The sequence below is a fragment of the Suncus etruscus genome, chromosome 1 (genome assembly GCF_024139225.1).
Source record: "Suncus etruscus isolate mSunEtr1 chromosome 1, mSunEtr1.pri.cur, whole genome shotgun sequence".
Lineage (NCBI taxonomy): Eukaryota > Metazoa > Chordata > Mammalia > Eulipotyphla > Soricidae > Suncus > Suncus etruscus.
This window is the reverse complement of record NC_064848.1, coordinates 109,775,948-109,793,905: the sequence shown is the minus strand read 5'-3', so window position 1 is coordinate 109,793,905 and position 17,958 is coordinate 109,775,948. Positions and strand designations below refer to the sequence as shown.

Here is a 17,958-nt window from a genome sequence, read left to right as displayed (position 1 = left end):
TGCCTTAACTCCTGTAATATCTCTTTAGCCCTTTGGTTCCTAATTTATAGGGCCCCTCCAAATTTTGTTTCCAAATCAGTCCCAGTCTGTTCTGATCATTAAAATAAATTACCTTATATACAATTAAGTTTTTTTTGCGGGGAGTTTTGGGGGCCATATGTGGTGAAGCTCAGGGATTGATCCTTGCTCTGTACTCAAGGAGCACTCCTAGAGATATTTAAGGTGCTGTTCGTGGGCCAACAATTAAACTAGGGTATGCTAGGACTTTATCCACTGTACTAGCTCTCTCGTCATCCTGCCTTGCTTATTTGTAGTAAAATATTTAATGTCATACTATTTTTAAATCTTTTAAGTTATAGATATCTTAAATATTTCAATGATAATAAAATACAGCATTACACAAAACACATTAAATATCTCTCTCACAGATCTTTACATATGCTCCTGCTAGTACTCACGGGATCAAATAGTGCCATAGATAAAAACTCAGCTTACTTCTTACAAAGCATGTGCAGAATACAAAATATATATTGTTATATTGTTGAAGTTTTTTAATTGTTTCCCATATTCAAAAATATTTTTGGTAGAAGACATAGAGAAATTTGAAATTACAAATCAAGCTGATGTTTGCTTCTTAAGTAAATCTGTAATATTTAATCAGTGGGAAGGCATATCCTAGTAATGTCATATGAATCCCAGAATAATCTGGTAGACAACAAATACTGCAAGGCCTTAGCCAAAGTACAATGTGCATTGTTTTCTTTTTTTAGGCATGTGCTCTGTTTTATTTTTCTACCTTGTTGGCAGAGAATTGCTAGTGAAGCCCCAGGACTACCTGGCTCATGTGCACAATCCTACTCTCTACATCTCAACAAAAATGTCTTATCCATTATCTCTATTATAAGGTGAATAGGAGATTATTAAACCATTCCACTTTACTTGCTCAAATGCAGTTTAGAAAGCTGTTAGCCCTTTAGTTTGAGGAACCCTGTGTAACAAAGGGAAAGTGCATCAACAGAAAACAATAAGTCTCAAACTGAGTTAGAATCCCTCACTGAGTTCTTTGTACAACTGAAGAAAAATTTTACGTGTGTTTTTTGGTGGATGGATACTGTCAAAGTTTTTACAGTGAATTAGGAAGAGAAAATGAAATAAAACCCACCAGCTTTCAATATAGCTAGTCCTCACAGCTTACTGTCTCATATACTCAAAGCTCAGGAATGAAAGGATTTCATATCTGCCAGAAATATTTCACACAAAAGACACAGCTAAAACCCATTATAGAGTTGCCATACATAGAACATATCTTAGAAGCTAAGTCTTGTCTTGGCCCAGAAGGGACTTTCTATAAGTAAGTACACAGCATCTTATATGTCAATTTGCCTTTATTTAACTCATGTAATTGTGAGTGCTATTTCATAGCAAACAATAGTATCCAGGCAAAGCTTTGCTCAAAGGATAATGTCTTGTTAGGTAGAGTTTTAGAAGAACTAATTTTCGTAACTCAATTTCTATGTGTTATGAAACACAAACATAATTTGATCAATATTTTTTATTTACTATAAACTAAATGGACATACTAGTTCTTGTATCTGAATATCTATACTTTCTGAATATATAGGTATTTATGAGAGAGTGTATGTGCGTGCACATGTGTGTGAATTTATTGAATAATAAATTCAAAACCCCATATGGCCCAAACCCAGGGATGTGATAAAACAAAGAATCATGGAGCATGCATGGAAAAAGTAATCAAAATACTCTAATTCTTTATTCGATCTCTCACAGATAAATGAATTTTAATGCACAGCAAGTATCTTGAGAATTCTTTACTCCCTGACTCCAAGTTTTTTTAACATAGCAGATGTTCCCTAAAACTTTTCTCCATTCTCAATTCTCCGTTGTCCTAAAATCAGTACATGTAATTTTCCTCTTTTATGTACTCTCCTATGACTCAATTCATATGATATAGGATCACATACTATTCTTGTTTTAAGAATTTATTTCTGCTAAAATATACTGTTTTCATGAACAAAAATACAGCAAAGAGCTGAAATGTTTAGCAGCTAAGAGGGAATAAGGAAAAATGTGATAATATAGGTATTAATTATAATATATAATATATTACACAAAATATATTATATTAAATTATATTTAATCATAATTGTATATTAATAATTTCCCTGGCATATTAATACACATTTATCAAGGAACAGTCTAACAATGTGGTGTATAAGCTGGTCTATGTAATTTTACAGTTTCCTGGTCTGATTATTTTACATATATTATCTAGAAGAACTACTTTTATAATAAAAACAGGAGTGCTTTAATGTTCTTCAATATATGTTTGAATGCATTAAGAACCTGCATCAAATTTTAACATTTTATTGTCTTAGTAAAAGGCAAATTAGGGGCTGGAGAGATAGCATGGAGGTAAGGTGTTTGCCTTTCATGCAGGAGGTCATCTGTTGGAATCACGGAGTCCCATATGGTCCCTGGTGCCTGCCAGGAGCAATTCTGAGCCTGGAGCCAAGAATAACCTCTGAGCACTGCCGGGTGTGACCCAGAAACCACAAAAAAAAAGGGGGGGGGAATTATTCCTGGAAAGTGTAATATGGGTGATGTACTACCTCCTCTCTATAAACTAATTTATTTAATAAGATTTTTATAAATACAAATGATGAGAAGCATCCTTATAAGTTATTGTAAAAACAAGTATACATTGAGGTATATTTTATTTGTTTTGATCTGGGACCACTCTTGGTGGGGCTCAAGGGTTACTACTGGCTCTATACCCAGAAATTACTTCTGACAAACTTGGGAAATCATATGGGATGCCAGGGATTAAACCCAGAATATCTGTGTGCAAAGTAAATGCCCTACCCACTATACTTTTGCTTCAGTTTCCATTAAAGTTATTTTGGTTATGAATTTATGAGTGTCTACTTATAAATTCTCTTATTGAATTGGTCTTATTTCTTTTTTTTTTTTCCTCAGGGGAGAGCACGAACTCAGTTCCTGACTACCACAAATTATGCAGTCGAGTTTCCCACATTTGAAGAAATCGCAGGGGTCAGCACACCCGGAGTTCAATGGGTGAGCCTCGCTCTGGGGAAACCACCTTCATGATCATGGTATCTACCCTGCCGGATAAGCATGAATTGGTCTTATTTCTAAACTACTATTTGCATTATAAAGAACACACAGATAAATACTTGGTAAAAAAAAAGTCCATCATACAGGTTAAAAATATAATAAAACTTATAACATGTTGTTGGTACCTAGAGATTTAACTTTATTTCTCTAAAAGCAGTGAGGCATTTGTATAATTATATGTACAAATAAGAGAATAAGAGAATATTAGAACTAATGATTTACTGAAATTCCTCTTTTTTACAAGTTAAAGTTAGTTATAGACTAAGATTTCAGGAATCCTTTCATTTCTCTTATAATTACATAAACCTACTTGACTACTCCAAATGTGAACAATGACCCTTCCATAATGTTTTCTTTTATTATTTGAAACATCTGTTTGAATACATATGCATCATTAATAGTTTGATGCATTCCATATCTATAGTATATTATGATATAGGCTCGTATTAATGTAATTTATTTTTGACAATTCACAATTTGCATTCAATGGCAAAATGTTCCTCTTGAGTGAAATAAAGCAAAACACAGTTATGTTATGCCGGGCAGTTCACTGTGTCTTTGAATAAGGTTCAATAAATTATATATATACTGCACATTCAATTGTTGGCCCGTAGAAGATCCCCAACAGACAGATAAAATAAATAATTACTTAGTCTTACTCAGATCTAAAATAAAATCTGTTAGAAGCACCTAAGTTATTGATGTTAAAGTATAATTTTTGAATATTTGGTAAATGTTTTAAAAATTGATTTCCAAATGATGATGGGTGTGTAGTTGGAATTACTTCCAGAGGAAAACATTAAATTTAATAGTGTCAATAATATTGTATACTATTAATAAAATCTATTATTATTAATTTAAATGATAAAAAATAAAATATATAAAAACAAAGTCAAACAATATTTCCATTTTATCAGCAAATGTTTTGAGTAATTTTTTGTGCAGTATGTCTCAGCACACAACACATGAAATAAATATGAATATTTCTAGCTTTAATAATTTTATATTTTAATGGGAGCTAACCATTAGGATATGATAGAGTATAATACATAGCTACAACATAAGATGTACAATTTGAGCTACTCTCACTTATATCTTTATATTAAGCCCTTAAGACTTATGTTTGATGTTTCTCTAAGTAACTTGATAGTCTATTTACCTCTCTCCAGGTCTTTTATTTTTAATAATTTCTTTATTTAATCACTGGATTACAGAAATGTTCATAATTGGGTTTCAATCATAGACTGTATGCCACTCATCACCTTAGTAAAAGTAAAAGATCCAAATTGCAAAACATTGAAAAAACACATATTTTCAAATTCATGTCTTGGTTGCTGAGGTAGTTCTTTAATGAAGCTTTACATAGTCACTTTTGTTGCACTACAAATCAAGGGCAGTTGTCATAACAAAATTTGATGATCCAAAGCCTACTTTCCTATGTTTTTAAAACACCAAATCCTATATATCTGTCTCTTGGTCTGAGGACAGAGAAACAATCAATCCTTCATGGATTCCTTGATGGGTCACTGTACATTCCCTAACCTCACCTATTCCCCATTTGTCCCTTATCAATAAACTATACAAGGATGTTCTCACATATCAAATTTCCCCTCAGTTCAGGAATAAGGCCACCGTCATAAAACACTCTGTCCTTACTTATTTCTAACCTTATCTTATCAAATAAATTTGCACTTATACTACTAGTTTCAGCTCAAAAGATTTCTTTTTTAAGAGGAGAAATAAGACAAGTTAGGCTAGAATTTTTTGCCACAAGCTATTACTAGTTTGTTTACTTTGTAATTTTATTTATATATTTAGATATTTGAATTCCAATTATTGTCTACCATCTCTGTCAACTTCTGAAATAAAAAGTTCATCTTAATATAACTGTATTATTTGCATTTTTATGATTATGGTATTTTCTTAATTAATACTTGTTAAATAACAGTGAAGAAGACTTAGAAAGGTATGTGGAGTACATTTGCTAAGTAAAATTTGATGACAATTTATTCTAACTAAAATTGATTATATTCATCAACTTAAAATGGGCACATTTATAGTGCCATAAGAAAATTCAAGCAAAACAAAGACTTTCAGACCAGTTTCTTTCCCTCTAACCACCCCTGACCACAATAACCACTGAAAATATCTTTGTTGTTCTTAGAACTTTTTTTCATATGAAGTTATCCTGTTTTATGAAATAAAATATAAAACTTTCTATAAGATACTTGATAAGTTGCTTCAAAACTCATACATAGAAATAAAATTTGTTGATTTAAAAATAATCAGATTCTAGGTGGTCCTAATTCTTTAAGAATTTCAAATTAATGAATAATAGTTATACACAGTTACTATATTACATAGTACTTGTATCTGCTGACTTTCCTTTTAAAATATTTTTCTTAATTTAATGTATATATTATTCTTTTTTTAAATTTTTTTATTTTTAATTATGAGAACAAAGATGCAAAGAAAGAGGACAAGGTAAAGTTACAGTGGAAGGACAATCACCCATAACATAATTCTCATAAATCCCCTTGCTGATATCTTAACTTTGAAATTTCAGCCAAAGAACATTAAGATAAATAAGACAGAATCCATGTACAATTATTTTGTCCCTCAAGTCCCCAGATTGTAACACATTATAATATTTCTTAACAGCACACAAGGCAATCTGACGCCATAAAACTTACATAACTCCTTAAACATTACAGGCATAGTATTTTTTTTACATTTCCATATACATGCATATTAGCTTAAGTTAACCTCAAATTTTAAGTGGGTTCTTTTTAAGGAATAGAGTCAAAGGAGCACAGTAAAAATGGTGTTAGAGTGGCAATTGTTGTTTGCATAGGCCCACCAAAATATGAGGGACATGGGAAGAAATAACCTTGGCCTAAATACAAAGAGACTCGACCCCTGAAGTTTCCTGGAACAAGACCAACTCTAGGCTCCAGGCAAGCTAGATCGTCCAATCCAAGACATTGTCTGTAGTGCCAACACACTTTTACTTTTCACACAGTCTCTGTTGTTGGTATCATGTTTCTGTATTAAAGATCCTGGAATCTGCATATCCTACATTGAAGTCAGGATGTGGAGTGTCCTCTCGTTTCACCTCACAATCAAAGGGCAATGCAGGGAGCCCTGTCCTGTAAGCAGGTCGTTGTTGTTGTTAAGTCTTCTCAGTGTTAGGGGAAGTCTCTTTTGAGCAGGTAGATGTCTGAGCAGTTTAGGGTCTTCCGTGGTAGAGGATTGCTTCCAGGTGATGTTATAGACCAGCCTGGATGTTTCGTGGATGGCTTCCCTGGTTCAGGGGTGAATGGAAAATGCCCTTTCTTCTGAGGTCTGTGCCAGGTCGTTATGTCAATGTTCAGGGTGTAAGGTCCCTTTGCACTACAAGATTTGTGTGCTCCAAGCTCTATTAGATAGGATCTTATTTGTATGTATAGTATTTTCCCATTTTAATGTGCCTATGCAAAAAAGGAGCAATGCCACGTGGTGTTATTGGCGCATATGGGGGCCATAAGAACAATTCCAACGATTCCCATGTTATGGTTCAATCATAAGCATTAAACTGGGGAACTCTTTCACCAAAATTTCTTGTTAAACAGCTCAAAAAGAGAAGATAAAAAGTGGTTAGAATCGTCACTGTATAAGACAACATTTAGTAAGAATTATAGCTGTCAGAGAAAAAACACAAAATATTCTAAAGAAATACCTGTCCATTTTATGTATCTTGAAACAGTTTGGAGTTGTTACACACAATGCACGGCTTTGGTCTGTGATTAGTATTGTACACTACTGAAGTTAAAAAGAGTAATGTAGGTTAGTGACGTTTGGCGGGGGGGTTAGAGAGTTAAGGAGTAAAAAAGAGCTTTGTAGGGGTGTGGGAAAGGGCAGAATAGAAAATGAACATTCTGGATATGCAAAACATAACATAAGGATAAAGAATACTCTTAATACACCAGGCCCAATTAACCAGGCGTGACCCTGAAGACCCGCCTGGTGTGGGGGAATATCAGTCCCCTTGACTAAGTGGTCAGCCCAGGGGGCCTATGGCTAGCTGTCCTGCCCAGAGCCCCCAACATACCAGTCAAACACACCCAGAAATCCTGGCATGCAGAGTGTTCTGAGCCCAGCCCTGCCTCTGTAGTTTTTGGATGCATAGGGAGGAATTTCTCACCCCCTCCCCCCAGGGCCCGATTAACCCAGCATGGCCCTGAAGACCCACCTGGTGTGGGGGGATCTCAGTCCCCTGGACTAAGTGGTCAGCCCAGGGGGCCTATGACTAGCTGTCCTGCCCAGAGCCCTCAACATACCAGTCGAAGACACCCAGAAGTCCTGACATGTGGAGTGTTCTGAGCCCAGCCCTGCCTCTGTAGTTTTTGGATGCATAGGGAGGAATTTTTCACCCCCTCCCCCCAGGACCCAATTAACCAGGCGTGGCTCTGAAGACCTGCCTGGTGTGGGGGGGATCTTGGTCCCCTGGACTAGGTGGTCAGCCCAGGGGGCCTATGGCTAGCTGTCCTGCTCAGAGCCCCCAACATAATATATATATTATTCTTACCATACTTGATTTTCTTTAAGAACTATAGTTTTATTGATATTTAACCTAACACCTTACAATAATTTGATGTAATGATACATATTAAGACTCATCTTACCTTAAATAAGATGACCTTTGAGTGAACTTTATCTATATTTACGTTCTCTAATCACTAAAGAATTAAAATATTTTACAGATTTCTTGTGAGATCATGCACACATATTTATGCTTAATATATGTTATAGAATGGATCAGTATTTTATTTCTGTTCTTCCATTTAACTATTTACTCAATTTTAACCTTTGTGATTTTTTTCCTATGGGTTGATAAGAGCCCCAACTTTATTCTTTTGCATCTGGATAAGCTGTTAGATCAATATCATATGTTGAATTATTTCTCTATTGAATTCTCTTAGCACCCTTGCCAAAATGCAATTAACCATAATTGCATTGATTCTTTAATAAACTCCACTTTATATTTCTTTGATTGTATAACTTTCATTGTGTTATTGTCACACTATTTTGCTCATTTCTGTAAAATATCAATGAAGCAGGAAGTGTCATTTTAAGAAATATATTAGTTGTATGGATTTCCTAGAGATCAGATATGCTTTTATGCATGCATTTCAGTCAGCTTACAAATTTTGCATGAAGTTGTTGAGATATTGATAGGCATTGAACTAAAGCTATAGACCACTTATGCAGTATTATGATTGTACAATTTAACCCTGTAATATATAATTTTACGACTTCTTAAATATTTAAGCAACATTTTATATTTTTCAAAATATATGGACTTTGCACCTTTTGGCTAAATTTACTTGTAAATTGTTAATTATTTTTGATGCTACTTTAAATTAAATTATTTTCTTAAGTTCCTTTTAAAATTTCTCACTGGTTAAACATAGAATTTAAAAAAAATTAATATTAATTTGATTATACAGCTTAGATACCTTATATTTCTCTTTGGCCTCAAAGCTTGGCCATAATAGAATTAATGGTGAAAACTTATGATCATAAATGTTTTTAATTAAGAGGAAAATGTATTTTTAACAACAAATAATTTTTACATTTAATTTTACAACTGTATTTTTTATAATTTTTAAGCCATTGCTAAATTAGGGTTTGTTTTTGTTTTTGTTTTTAATTCTACCATGAGGCTGCAGCTGAACCCAGAAGACCCCACATGCTAGGATTTATACTCCTCTTCTACTGGCATGGCTGGGAATCTGGGAAAACAGCTAGCCAAAAGCCTCCTGGACTGACTACTTAGTCCAGGAAACTGAGATTCCCCCATGCCAGACTGGCCTTTAAGGCCAGGTCTGGCAACTGAGCTCTGGGGGATGGAAAGGAGGGAAACTCCTCCCCTATGTATTTTCAAACTGGAGAGGGAGGCTGCAGCTGGACCCAGAAGACCCCACATGCAAGGACTCCTGCTCCTCTTCTACTGGTATGGCTGGGAATCTGGGCAGACAGTGGGTTAAAGGCCTCCTAGGCTGACCACTTAGTCCAGGAGACCGAGATCCCCCCCCCCATGTCAGACTGGCCTTCAGGGACAGGTCTGGCAACTGGGCTCTGGGGGGAGGGGGGAGGAGGGAAACTCTTCCTCCCTGCATACTGGACCCCCTGCAGTGGTGTCTTTTCTTATTAATATTCACTTTCAAAACCGCACGGGCGCAAATGCGCCCACACAACAAATATACTTTTAAAGCATTATCTAAAAATGTTCTTTATTCTAGATGGTTCCTAGGAAAGGAAACAGAATGCCAAAGATTTGGATGATAACACTCAACTAGATCTTTAAAGTCAGTCTTTATGTGGATGTGACTTTCCGCACTGACTCCAAGCCAAAACCATAAACAATTCATATATGTATATATTGTATATAGCCCCTAATATTTATTGCCTCTACCCTACCCCCGTGTCTCTTCTACCCCCTCATCTCCCAATCCTGATCCGTTATCTTCCCCTAATTTAACCCTCTTTACCCTTAGTTCTTAACTCGGTAGGCACCAAGACTGACATCTTGCCCCAACAGACCACCTTCCAGCTCCTCAGTGAAAGACACCCTCTGGGTCCTTGTTCTCATGCATCGGCAAAAACTACAATCAGCACGCCTGCTGACTCATGCTTGATGGCCCCTCTCACCCCCACCAAATCGTGGACTGTTGTATGATACAGGAATCAGCTTCAGCAAAACCCCCAGCTCAAGGACACTATAGGATTCCATAATGCCGCAAAGCATGTCTCAAACTCAATTCCAAGGCCTGTGATACGAAAAGTACCTTGGCTTTTATTCCCCACAAGAATATATCAAAATACCTAATTGGGAGTCTTATATTGCCTATGGAAGCTCAATACCTCTATAATAATACATCTTAAGATGTGTATTCCTAAATATACAGGTAGCCTCCTCTACCACTTGTTTTATTCGAATACCTTTTATTTTTAACTCAGTTTTATTTATTTGTTATATTTTAATATATACATTTTTTTTCTCTATCTTTAACATTTTTGGTGCTGCGTGGTACAAAAAGCCTTGACTGGGATAAAAGCTCAGATCAAAACCAGACCACAGAGTGCAGCCTGTCATCCTTATCCAGAATAGCACCAGCAGCACAGTATGACACCATACGTTTTTGTATGGGTCCAATAATAAAAGGGGAAACCATAGACACAGAAACAAGATCTTATCTTCTAGGGATAAGAACTCACACTTTTTATAGCAGAAGGGTGCCTCCCATCCTGAACAAGTGTCATGTGGATGCAACACAGTCTCCAGGAGATTGGAAGGTGTTGATCCAATCCCAAACCCCAGATCCCAGATTTAGAACTGATACAGCTACAGGTAACACCATCAGAAACTAAACTCCATTGGGAGATTTATAACACTACTCTGGCACCAACTTGTGCCAGTTTTGATATGATAACGAGGAAAGGACAACTTGACCTAAGACCAGGTTGTCCTATCACATCACCTAACACTAAATGGAAACAAGAAGATGTATCGTCCTTTGAACTGTGAAAAAGAAGAGCACCAACAACAGAAAACTGACTTTGACAACCATGACCGAACAGAACATACCTTGGAACCAATAAGGAAAACCCTACCCTAGGCTGTAGCCCAGGACTCCAACAACAACAACAGCAAGATATCTTATTGCAGAGGCCAACTTGGACAACAGAGACTGAGCAGAACCTCTGGATCCATAATATCCTAGGCTTCGGCTTAGGGACTGAATGAAAACAGGGAGCAAGCGTTACAGAAGAGTGAACGCAACAACAATGATGGATAAGAACCTCTAGAACTGTAAAGACACTATCCTAGACCCTGACCTATGTGCAAATACCAAGATCGCTAGCTACAGTGGCTTGATTTTCTCACACACAACTGAGAGGAAAGTTTCCTGGCACCACAAAAAAAGCCTTTGGGATGGGGTAATGAGTATATATGGAGCCAGGGATCGATCCCCTGATGGTATGCTTCAAGGATGGAGAAATCCTGAATCTCTTAGGCCATGGGAATTCCCTTTCTTCCCCAATGCTTACTGTGCCTATGCAAAATAAAAAGTGGGGGGGAAACCAAACCTTGCCATTCCAGCACACCTACTTTTTCTTGTTTTGTTTTGATTTGTTAGTTTTTGACTTTATTTTCCTTCTCTTTTTTCTTCTACTCTTCTCTTTTTTTTTTACTCTTGTGGTTATTATTTGGTGATTTATTTTTATTTTTATTTGCTGGGGTGCATTTTTCTTTTTTCTTCCATTTTTCTTTCTTTTTTTCTCTCTTTCTTTTTTGGTAGTTGTTACCAAATTTTTTCTCCCTTTTTTTCTTATCCTTTTTATCTCCAATGATGGTGGAATGAATACTCAATCTACAACAAGCTGTAAAGTGAAGACCAGTTGCACTAGCATTTTTGGGGGTAATGGAGGGATATATGGGATAAATGCTGGGAACAGGGGTGGAGGGAGGGCAGCACTGGTGGTGGGAGTGCCCCTCATTCATTGTCACTATGTACCATAAATGATGCAGTGAAAGATTTGTAATGCACTTTGGTCACAATAAAAATTAAAAAAAATGTTAAAAAAATTCTACCACATTGCTGTGAATTTTTTAATTTACCTAGGAAAACAATTAATAATTTTACTCTATAGTGGTCAAAGAATATATATCACATGACAGATTGAAAAATAATCCTTTGACTTTTTAATCACATACCATATGGTTTGTCCTGGAAAACTGAAAAGAGTGCATTCTAATGTTTTGTTGAGTGTTTATTAGTGTATACTAGGTCTTGTTGCTTTACAATATTACTTGCATCTTCTATTTTCTTATAAAACTTCTGAATATTTATTATTTAAAGTATTTAATCTTGAACTATTATGATGAGCCATTATTATCTCCTTTTGTCTCAACTTCCCTTTAATATTTTAAAGTATGGATTTGCTAACTTTAGAATTCTTAATTATCTTTTTCTTCCAGCACATTGAACATTTCATCATATTAGTTGTGGGCTATAAATTTTGATGAGATTCATCTGCTGATCTGTGGATGCCTCCTGTGTGATGTTACTTCTTACTTTTGCTTTTAGGATTCTTGGTCTTTTGCTTTAGTTTGACTATTATGCACAAAGTTTCTACTAATTGAAGTTTGCTGAACCTTTTTTTTTTTTGCTGGTATGTGCTCTTTGAAAGGAAGGTTTGGAAAATTCAGCATCCATTCTACTTCTTAGAAAATGGGGTTATAGCTAGCTAGTTTTGAGACTTGAATTTTATTCTAGCATACAGAATTTAAAACAGAGGTACAGGTCTAGGGAAAGTTAAAATGACACAAAATTCACTGTCCTTAAAATAATTCAATCAAGTTATAATGTATAGGTATTCCTCAGCTGCTGCAAATCTTTATTAATTTCTAGATTCCTTAACTTAATGTCCTTAAATGTTCTTGGTGCTTTAAGGAACTGTAGAATTTTGGAAGTACTCACTAAGATGTAATAAAAATGTGTTCTTTATTTTCTTTTATTTCCTATGTTTATTCTCATTTTAGTGAGAAAAACTAGAAATAGCCCAATGAAAATTTACTAAGAATAAAAGTATTTTCTAAAATTATAGACAATTTAAAATATCTTTTATAGATTGAAATATGTATTTAAAAATAAAAAATATATATTCTTGAAATATGTGTTTGGAGTTTCTGAAATGTATAGACATTTTATAAATCATTTCTCAATTGAACTTCCCAACTATGTAAAGTTTATTTGAGGCCTAATTAATAGAAACATATTGGCTTTTTCTTTGTTAATAAAATGGATTAATTTAAAGTCCTCATACATAAACAGAAAGAGAAAATACTCAATTGATTCCAAAGAATCAGTCATTTATGGATCATATCCTCAAATGTCAATAGTTCAATATAAATTAATCCTGATAATTTCAACACTCAGGAAAACATGATTGTGTACAAGTCAAATACATTAATTTATTGTTTTTGTTTGGGGTCATACCCAGAGGGTTTAGAGCTTACACTGGCTCTTGCTCACTGTTCACTCTTGACTGTCCTCAGGGTGGGAAGCCTTATGCAATGCTGAACTAGAATTTGCCTCATTAGAGACAAGTACTTATTCTATATTTTCAAGCTGACTTTAGGGTTTAAATGTATGATAACTTTAGGGATGGATAAAAACTTATTGCTCTTTTATTTTCTGTGTATATTGCTATTTAATGGCGTGGGTGGATTTAACATGGAAGTATAAAAAATTAAAAAAATTATCTATCTATCTCTATATATGTTCTTTGCTAGTCAAATCTTTACAAGTGTTTAAAACTAGAAGATTAGTCAAATCAGCAGGTCTAGTTCAGGAGCATATGCTTTGTTCATACAAAGTCCTAAGTTGTTTCTATTCTTGTTACTCTATAGTCCTCTGAGCAGTGTATGGTGTAGTGCTGGTGTCCTCCTACACTGCTAGATCCAAATGCACCACATTTCTGAACCCAAGTATTGATTCACCCAGCCCAACTTGAGTATCACAGAAACAGAAAGCTGGTTCCACTAAGCATTAACTGGGAACACCCCCTCTCTACAAAAATCAAGAAGATCCCATGTATAATAAATATCATTATCATTATATTATTATTATTAATTTTCTTTTTGAACTACACTCGGTGACACTCAGGAATTACTCCTGGCTATGCACTCAGAAATTGCTCCTGGCTCGAGGACCATATGGGACTCCGGGGATCAAACCCAGGTCCATCCTGATTTGGCCGTGTGCAAGGCAAATGCCCTACCACTACTCCAGCCCCAAATAGTTTTTCTTAAGCTCATGTTCCTTTAGCTTTATTTATATCAATACAAATTCATAGTTTATTCATAATTATTTTAATTCAGATATTTAAATACTAAAAAAGAAATACACAATTATCTATAATTAAAGAAAAAATTATAGAAAAATAATTTTGAGGAGACAACAGGTGGTGGGAGGGCACTGGGGAAGGAAAGTGGGTACTAGTGATAGGATTTGTCTTTAAAAAACTGTTTGGCTAAAGCACACTCAAATAAATTTGCAATTTTATAGTGACTATATAAAATAACACAAAATTTCAAGTATTAAAAAATACATTCTAAGGCCTGAGCAGTAACAGTGTGTGGGGCATTTGCTTTGCATGTGGCTAACCCAGATTCAAACATCATCATTCTATGTCAGGGGTCTTCAAAATTTTTAAAGTGGGGGCCGGATTATGATCCCTTAGGGAGCTGAAGGGCCGGACTATATGAGCTACTAATTCCTACTCACACTGCACATATTTTATATAAATAAAATGAAAATCATTTATAAATAAACAGATCATGCACCAGTATTTCAATGGGAACTGTGGGCCTGCTTTTGGCTAATGAGATGGTCAATGTCCGGTTACATATTTGTCACTGCCAGCCGTAACAAGTGAAGCAAGTGGGCATCAGTTAATCTTGATCTGGTTGGAGATTTCAGATGTTTTATTCTTGAAAAAGTCTGTTCACAGGCATAAGTGCTACCAAAGATGGTTACCATTTTGAGTGCATGGTTCCTGATATTTGGATATGTCTCAGAGGGGAGAGATGCATAGAAATTCAAAAGATTACTTGACTTAAATGCTTCTTTCAGAGAGTCACAATTCTGCAGTTCAGCCAGTTCCATTTGGTAAATCTTAAGGACATTTTCAATCTCAACAGAAAATGGGTTATGAAAAAGCTGTATGTCCTGTTCATGGAGATGAAGCTCTTTAAATCTAAATTGAAACTCCTTTTGCAACAATTCTAGTGAAGCCAGACTTGTTTCCTCTGGGAATGCAACCAATGGTTTGTCCGCTGACAGGTTTTGAGTCGTTGGAATATGACTGAAGTTTTCTCCTGTACTTGTTTGATGAGAAGGCCTAATTTTACTTCAAATGCTTTCACAGGCGATGCCATGTCACAGATGAGCTTCCCCTTGCCTTGAAGTTGCAGATTGAAACTGTTGAGTAGCTCTGTTATATTTGTCAGAAAGGCAAGGTGCCATTTCCATTCTGCATCATTGAGCTCTGGTACTTCTTGGTTTTTTGAAAGTAGAAAAGCTGTAATCTGCGGAAGTAAGTCATAGAAACGTTTCAAAACTCTCCCTCTACTCAGCCAATGAACTTCTGTGTGGTTCAGAACATCTTCATGGGCAACATTTACCTCAGATAGAAATTCCTGAAATTGTCTGTGGTTTAGTGCATGAATTCTAATGTAATTAATACAAGATACCACAATTTTCATAACAGAGTCCCACTTCAGTGATTTACAACACAGCGCTTGTTGGTGGATGAGGCAGTGTATGGCAATTGAATGAGGATGGTTATGTTTGTCCATCTCTTGTGTAATGTGAGCAATTACTCCTCTCTTAGACCCCACCATGCTAGGAGCATCATCAGTTGTTACACTGACTAGTTTAACCCAGTCCAGCTCCAAACCATTCACAGTTTGGCAAACCTTTTCAAATATATCCACTCCAGTGGTTGTACCTTTGATACTTTGCAGTGCAGCAAGCTCTTCTGTAACTTCAAAATACTCATTTGTCCCACACATATAAGTGAGAAGTTGGGCAGAATCACGAACATCATTGCTTTTGTCGAGTGCCAAGGAAAAACAGCAAAGTTTCTTTGCAGAGTTTTGCAAATGGTGCAGCAAATTTTCTCCCATTTCTTCACTCCTTCATGTCATTGTAACTCCTGAAAGGCTCACTGTACTAAATAAATTGGCCTTCTCTGGACACATCTCTTTGGCAACAGAAATAAGGCATTCTTTAACAAATTCTCCCTCCACAAATGGTTTGCCATTGTGTGCTATTAGGTTGGCAACTTGAAAACATGTCCGCAGTGAGGAAGTATTTAATTGCTTCTGCTTCACAAAAGTATTTTGCTGAGTCGTCAGTGTATGTTTCAGTTGTAATATTTTATCTTTTCTCACTTCTCCAATCAAAAAATCATATTTACCTTTATGTTGAGTTTGATAGTGGCATCGCAACTTGTATTCTTTGAACACAGCAACTATATTCTGGCATATCAGACACACAGCTTTTTCTTTATACTGCATAAAAAAGTAATCATAAAGTCCACTGTTCTTTGAATATCCTACACTCACCGTCAATTTTTCTTTTTCTTGACATCATTGTTTCCTAGGGATTCCAAACTGATATTAGTGAAATACAAATATGTGTGTATGTATATATATATACACAGTGTATGAACCCCCATTAGTCCCTGATGTGAACACTTACCCCTTGTAGGCTTTTCTAAGCAGACCATCTCAGTCCCTGCTAGTTCAGTTATATCTCCCTATATAATGCCCAAATTGATATGTTCGGAATCAGCATGTGAACACTAAAAAGAAATTGCAAATTGCATATAAAATTTTCAATGCAACCCCTTTAAAATGCTTCAGCATCGAACCCCTAATTTTTTACATGGGCAATTCAGCACCGAACCCCTAACCTCCCAACCACCGCCCACCCTCTAAGTTTGATTTCAGCACTAAAAGCCTCACCACCCCCAAAGGGGAATTTTCATATGAGTCACCCACAGCCCAATCGGGCAGAACCCCCCATCTGGCAAAAATTTATTTCTCTGGCACTTTTGACTAACCTTTGGCAGTGGAGGGAGTGGAGGAAAACCTCACTGACAGGAAGGCACAGCACACAGACACCACATTGCCTGGGGGTGGAGCAGGCGCCTTTTTATATCATATAGTCACCCACATGTGGTACTCCTCGCCACGTGGCATCGGCACCCTCCAATGACGTCATCAGCAACGCATGCGCCAAGCGCCAGGCGCAAGGGCACATCAGTGTCCCTCTCAACACCGCCCTCACGCTCACCCTCCCAGCATACAACATACTGTGGGCGGAGGCGGTTGATATCATCTCTGAGAAACCGTGACACTGAGTGTATATGCTGGCAGGTAACTTGGCAACCAAACAGCGCTCACTGCTCCTCTGCGGGTCACATGTGGCCCGCGGGCCGTAGTTTGAAGACCCCTGTTCTATGTAGTTCTATGTAGTCAACCAGGAGTCAGCCAGGAGTAATTCCTGAGTACAGAAGCAGGAGCAAATCCTGGGACTCCTAGTATGAGACCAAAACCAAAAAAAGAATACTTTCTCCCACTTCTTTACTATTTTCTGAGATCATTTTCTTTTATTTTAGTTTTATATTATAAAACAAATATTATAAAATAGGTCTATCTCCATAATATTCCACAATAGTTTAAAAGCAGTATTGATGATACTTCTATTAAATCATTTATGAATTAATGCATAATAAAGACAATAATTTAACATGTAAACATTATGCAAAAATATAATAACTTCTCAATTGATCATACAATCCAATGAATATAAGTTGACTTCTTAAAACATTTTCTTAAAGCTTTTATAAACCTGAGCAAAAGTTAATTTCAATTCATATATCATGAGAAACATGTAAACATTTATTAATATAAGTAAACAAGAATTGAATTTAAATAAACAATTATTATATAATAAACCATAAGGGATAATTAACAAGCAAGTTATTTGGGTGTCTAAGCTTTCCATTATAAAAATGAAAGCATATCTCACTGATTGAGAATCTAAACATCCATAGCAAATCATCTCCATGATATCTGTTGAGCACATCAAATTTTTATTGAAGGTGTATTCTGATACCAAATTGAGTGTTGGGTGAATTTAATCTCTCTTACTAGTTATGACCACTTCCTTGATTTATCAC

General features: G+C 35.8%; 1 protein-coding gene and 1 non-coding gene across 2 annotated transcripts in view; both read right to left on the bottom strand.

Moving 5' to 3' along the window:
- The window catches only part of MAGI2 (membrane associated guanylate kinase, WW and PDZ domain containing 2), a 1,487,205-nt gene that overhangs the window by 1,117,425 nt on the left and 351,822 nt on the right, over positions 1-17,958 (bottom strand). The gene's annotated exons all lie outside the window — the stretch shown is intronic.
- Positions 2,995-3,158, bottom strand: LOC126031302 (U1 spliceosomal RNA). Its single transcript, XR_007503274.1, has one exon. It is a non-coding gene; the product is annotated as a U1 spliceosomal RNA (small nuclear RNA).